The sequence below is a fragment of the Thamnophis sirtalis genome, unplaced genomic scaffold (assembly GCF_051295495.1).
Source record: "Thamnophis sirtalis isolate CommonGarterSnake01/CBP01778 unplaced genomic scaffold, rThaSir2_p1.2 scaffold_2, whole genome shotgun sequence".
Lineage (NCBI taxonomy): Eukaryota > Metazoa > Chordata > Lepidosauria > Squamata > Natricidae > Thamnophis > Thamnophis sirtalis.
In genome coordinates, this window is record NW_028261382.1 from 9,715,477 (window position 1) to 9,721,667 (window position 6,191).

The following is a 6,191-nucleotide window of genomic DNA, read 5'->3' on the forward strand; positions in this document are numbered from 1 at the left end:
AAAAAAGTTCAGGGATTGCACATTTTGTCATTCCAAGCCCATCACTTACATGAATAATTGCCCTAAAAAAATGCCCAAAATGAAAGAAGTCATTTGAACACCTCAACTGGGGTTGCCATCAAAAGTATCGCTCACTGGAAGGATCTTGAAACGGGATCACCCTTGATGCTAAGTCAACGACAAAGGTTGAAGCAACCACTATTTGAGTTGTGACTCCAGAATAAGGCATTGTTACCATATTTAGCCACAGGGGCCTCAGTAAAATGAAAAGGGAATTTTCCAGAATGGATTTATTACTTACATGCTACTCCGTTTCTGAAGACATTTGAACAGCTTCTGTGTAACAACAATAACCCCTGTAAAATCAACCCAGGTTTTTCCTCTCCTTTCCTAGCGGATGTTCAAAAGATACCCCCTTGGTACCAAATGGAAGGAGTAGGGTTGAAAAACAATCAGTTGGGCTGATTTTGTTGGGCATAGCATTTAAATATAGGTGAAAGAGAACCTCCCTTTGCATTTCTGACCTACTAAAATGAAGCTAAGTTGCATAAGCATTTCAAAAAGCCACGATTTTGACAAATAGGGTAGTCAGAATCAGTTTCACCAGCCTGCCAACCGTTAGGTATGATTGTGGAACGTCTGTTAACTCATGAGTTCAGCTTTTGAAGGTTAATACACCTTACCTAATCAGAACTTGAGCTACCAATAATACCAGGTTCAGCATCATAACTTACTTCAGCATTACAACCATTTCGGAAACGGAAAGGAAAATAGATCAAATTTATCAGACATGAGAAGACTGGTTCAGTGGTGTTTGAGGCCAACAAATACCTATTTCTCCAGAGAAATTTGTGACACATGGTGTTTTTTCCCACGGTTTTGACGACACGGCTTCTCTCTCGCACTTAACCAACATACTATTTCTATTCATTCAGTTGCCTGTGGGTAAATACATTTTCCCCTTCGTTTGCTGCCCACTGGGTGCAAGTGGAAGATAACTAACAAAATAGTCATTTCCATATTTGCTCACTGTCATTTCAAGCTCTCCAAGCCCTTTTGTTTCCTGTCTGAACACAGTTTGGAGTGTGTTTGCTCACCTCTTCAATTAGTGTACCATTTTGGAACTAAGAGAGGCAAGATAAATGTATCTACATATATATATAAAAGGCAAATGCCACCCACTCATCATGAAATCTCCAGAACCGTAAAGCCTACAAATGTGAAATTTGGCATATATGCTCCTCTTGGCTTCTAGGTACTCACTAAGAAAGGATTTTTCGAAATGACCATCAGATCATTTTTTTTATACAGTAATTAACATGTTCTGATGCTAAGGAGTTCTACTCTCCCTCCCCAATTGTAAAGAACTCTGTTCCAACTGCCAGTTGCCTTACATTCCGTTACCTCTAAACTGGCAGACGTTCCACTCCTTCACTCAGGAGCGGTATGGGGCTCCTTACAGTACTAAACGTCGGTACCTCACCAAAATGTCTACGTCTTCCACCTATGGAACTGTTTCCGGACTCAAGGCAGCGGGAGCGATATTCCCTTATGTGTTTCAATCACCGACCACCACTGAGTCAACGGATTGAACCGGATTTCTCCTGCATTGCCTGATTACATAGTTTCGTCACGAAGTACGGGTATACAGCTAGTAGCAAATATGATGATCGATGACTTCCATTTCAAAATCTTTCAATAGGAAGCTGGTTTAAGCATGAGGTACTGTCAGCAACCAGTTCTGAATTTCGGAAGTGGGTTTCAGATTTGCTCCAAACCTGTTCCCCCTCCCATTTTTATAAAAGTTCTGAAATATTTCTAGAGCTATTCTCATCTGGATGTCTTTATCTGGATGCTTTGTTGAAAGTCAACAAGTCCAGTCCTCTGTCTGCTAAAAGCACTAACTGAATAAGGATTTTGTAGGCCAGCAACCTTAGTTACCGTATTTCCCTGAAAATAAGACAGGGTCTTATTTTCTTTTGACCCCCGAAATAAGCGTTTGGCCTTATTTTCAGCGAGGTCTTATTATTTTTGAGGTGTAGGAGGCGGTGAGCATGGTCACCTCATGGCTGCTGCTGTGTTGCAATATTTTCAGGGAGGGCTTATTTTCAGGGGAAGGTTTATTTGAGTGCATGCGCTCAAAAGCCTCATTGGGCTTATTATCCGGGGAGGTCTTATTTCCAGGGAAACGGTAGCCCTAGTGTTGTCCGGATTCAGCCAGTTGTGGCTTATGAACTAATCTGAATGTGATGTGAGATCAGTCTGCCACCGTAAATTAAGGTTATACACAGTCACAAAACAAGCCCTCGCCTTAAATTAAGCTTATCCATGCATAAGTCAATGTACGTTGGGTCACCCTATGCAAGTGGGACTCTGTCTTCTTCCCTGGAATTTTCCACCTGGTTTAGATACAGATTAACAGAGTTGGAAGGGACCTTATAGGTCATCTAGTCTGACCCACCCCACCCCCAAGCAGGAGACCCTACATCATTTCTGACAGATAGCAGCCCAATCTCTTCTTGAAAGCTTCCCACAAGTTTTGCGTGCGTCCATGGGCATGTGTTACAAAGCATATTGATTAAAAGCATATTGATTTTTTTTTAATGACTTCAATCTAAAAGCGAAACAAAACCACATTTCAAGGAGCTTTAAAAAAAATAATTTTTTTTAATACAAACAATCCATCTTCCATTAAACTGTGTCATCTGGGTACAAATATCTTGTGCAATAACAAGTAGAATTTACAATCATATTCATTATTTATCTGCTCACGACTTTATACTGATGTACATAAGATATCTGATACTATATTGTAAGAGCCACATGCAGCTCCAGAACTTTGAACTTTAATAAGATTTGTATGCCGCTCACTCGCTGGGGACTCTGGGCGGCTCACAACAAAGTAGAAACATTTAAAATATTTTTTAAAATACAATTAATACAACATCCATTGCTGACTCCTGGCACAGATAAACCTCCAAGTGGCTTCAACGGCTCTCAGAAAGCGCACTAACCACCAGGTGACTCCAAGGAATACAAATCCTTCCACTCTCAACCATTCAGTTAGAACTGAAGAAACTTCTTGGATAAGAAGCAAAATGTCTTCAAGTAGAAGAAGAAAGTCCAGTCATCTTTTGAAAGAAAGCACCTTTGGGACTTTCACCCTTCGCTTACCATATTATCAACGTGCTCTACATGGGGCAGCCCTTGAAGAGCATTCGGAGACTTCAGCTTGTCCAGAATGCAGCCGCGCGAGCAATCGTGGGTGCACCTCGGTTCACCCACGTAACACCTATCCTCCGCAAGCTGCACTGGCTGCCTATTGGTCTTCGGATACGCTTCAAGGCGCTAGTCGTCACTTATAAAGCCCTTCATGGTATTGGACCTGGGTACTTGAGAGACCGCCTGCTGCCAATTACCTCCCAAAGACCCATTAGATCACGCAGATTAGGCCTCCTCCGAATTCCATCCGCCAGCCAATGCCGGCTGGCGACTACCCGGAGGAGAGCCTTCTCTGTGGCTGCTCCGACCCTCTGGAACGAACTCCCCGTGGAGATTCGAACCCTCACCACCCTCCAGGCCTTCCGCAAAGCCCTTAAAACCTGGCTGTTCCGACAGGCCTGGGGCTAAAGAGCTTTTGCCCCCCTCCTCGAATGGTATGGTTGTTGTGTGCTTTTAAATTGTGTATTGTTTTGTTCGTCTTTTTATCCCTTATCTGTATCCCCTTCCCTGACTTGGATTGTGAGCCGCCCTGAGTCCCCTTCGGGGAAAAGGGCAGCATATAAGTGCAATAAATTCAATTCAATTCAATTATAGTACCAACATAATCACATGGCATAATTTGCTGCCAAAGGGGCTTATCAATTCTCACTTGCTGGGTATCTAGAAAAAGCAGAAGTCTGCAATGATAGATATATATTCTCTCTCTCCCCTTCTTTTTTTCCACAGCACAATGTGTGTGTGTGTGTGTGTGTGTGTGTGTGTGTGTGTGTAGCTGTGTTGCTTGCCCTGACACCAGAGAAGATACTATAAATAAAAGTGGAGTCAATTTACCATCTCTTACATGTGAACAGGCTTACCTTCTCAGCTAGAACTCAAGAATCTCACCATTCTTGATCTGCAGATGTCAAAATAGACCTCCACCACAAACCTGTGTGTCTAATTCTTACAGGCATAAATCCAAAGTGAGGAAGACCCCAGATTTTGATCACTCAAAAGGCCCTAGATTTCTATCTCTATCTTGTAAGATACCTTGTGTTAAGTCATTGCTTGGCTAAGATGTATTGAATTGGTTGGGTTCCCGACTGTGTGAAACAGTCTGCAAATGTACACGTTGCATCGTCTAAATCAGTGTTTTTCAACCTTGGCAACTTGACGTTATCTGGACTTCAACTCCCAGAATTCTCCAGCCAGCCATGGCGGGAAGTCCAGATAGCTTAAAGTTGACTAAGTTGAGATACAGTGATTGTGGATTGCCATGGCCAACTCACCATGGGACCACTTGGGTTGGGGACAATTTAACAATTCAATTTAATTATTCAAAAATAATTTAAAGAATAATGTAACCTTTTGTCGTTCACATTTCATTTTCTCCCTCTCTTGGTATCCTTTCTTTAATGATTCTATTCCACCATTTCTTTGACATTAGTGTAACTCTTGTTCCATGGCAAGTTGTCTTAGACTCCAGTGATTTTGTAAGCATTAGCTAATGTTATCTGAATGGATAATATCTATTCTTAGGGATTTTCACTGCATCTAGATAATGCAGCATTTTTTTCTGTTGCAGAAATCATGTTGTATTCTAAGAATCTAGATTCACTAACAAAATCTCCTTTTCTTGTCATTGGGTAACTCATGGGAAAGAAAAAAAAATCCAAATTCCTCAGAAGCCTGGCATTATTACTCATTTTTATAAACCAGCTTCCAGTGGCATGAATTTCACGAGCTTCATTGATGAAATTCGCTACTTTGCATGTCTGGTTGACTTCTTTGTCTTCAGAAGAAAAACAAATTCTGATGGCCAGTCACTTGAGAGATAAGAGGAATCTATGAAGAAAAATATGAAGGATACAAATTAGGAAGGGATAAATCAAAGGTGACTACTTCGTTTAAAAATAAAACAACCGAGCTATGATTTTTGCAGCAAAGCGTAACTCCAAAATCTTCATCTCTTTTTTGGAACAGAAATCTAACGCACAGAGGCATCTTGTATATAAATGGAGCCTCTTAGAAGGAAAGGCATTTATCCTTTGCCTGCTCTAAGAGCAGAGACTTCCAAACTTGGCAACTAGTGGATTTGAACTCCCCAGCTAGCCACTGAGAGTTGAAGTCCACAGCTTTGGAGACCCCTGATCTAGAAGGGATAAGAAGAGAGCTAGGATCTTTTTCTAGAAGAAATTTAAGATGTATGTGGCTGGCCTCTTGTGTGAGAAAGAAATTGTATTTTGGGTCTCTTACCCTGCAAAATTCTTCTTTTGTTCTTGTATTGTAAGAAGGAAACAGCGTCTGCTCCTCCCATAAGAGATGCCTTGAGGGCCAATGTAAGTGGAAAGAACAATATGTAGTAAGATGTAAATGTGAGCATATTTCACAACCATTTTTAGTGTCATATCCATGCCACATTTTAAGATAATAGAAAGTCGTTGAGATCCCGAGAGACATCGGCAACGTACTTACTGGTGGAATAAGCTTATCTAGATTGCCATTTCCTCATGTGTGATGGATAATTTTAGACTTTGAGTTTCACAAGCTCATCCTCTTTTATCTGATTGTGTGTATCTTTTGAGATGTTGGGGCACCTTCTTGACACTGTTTTGAATAATCAAGACAGGACTACTGCAATGTGCTCTACATGGGGCAGCCCTTGAAGAGCATTCGGAGACTTCAGCTTGTCCAGAATGCAGCCGCGCGAGCAATCGTGGGTGCGCCTCGGTACACCCACGTAACACCTATCCTCCGCGAGCTGCACTGGCTGCCTATTGGTCTCCGGATACGCTTCAAGGCGCTAGTCGTCACTTATAAAGCCCTTCATGGTATTGGACCTGGGTACTTGAGAGACCGCCTGCTGCCAATTACCTCCACTAGACCGATTAGATCCCACAGATTAGGCCTCCTCCGAATTCCATCCGCCGGTCAGTGTCGACTGGCGACTACTCGGAGGAGAGCCTTCTCTGTGGCTGCTCCGACCCTCT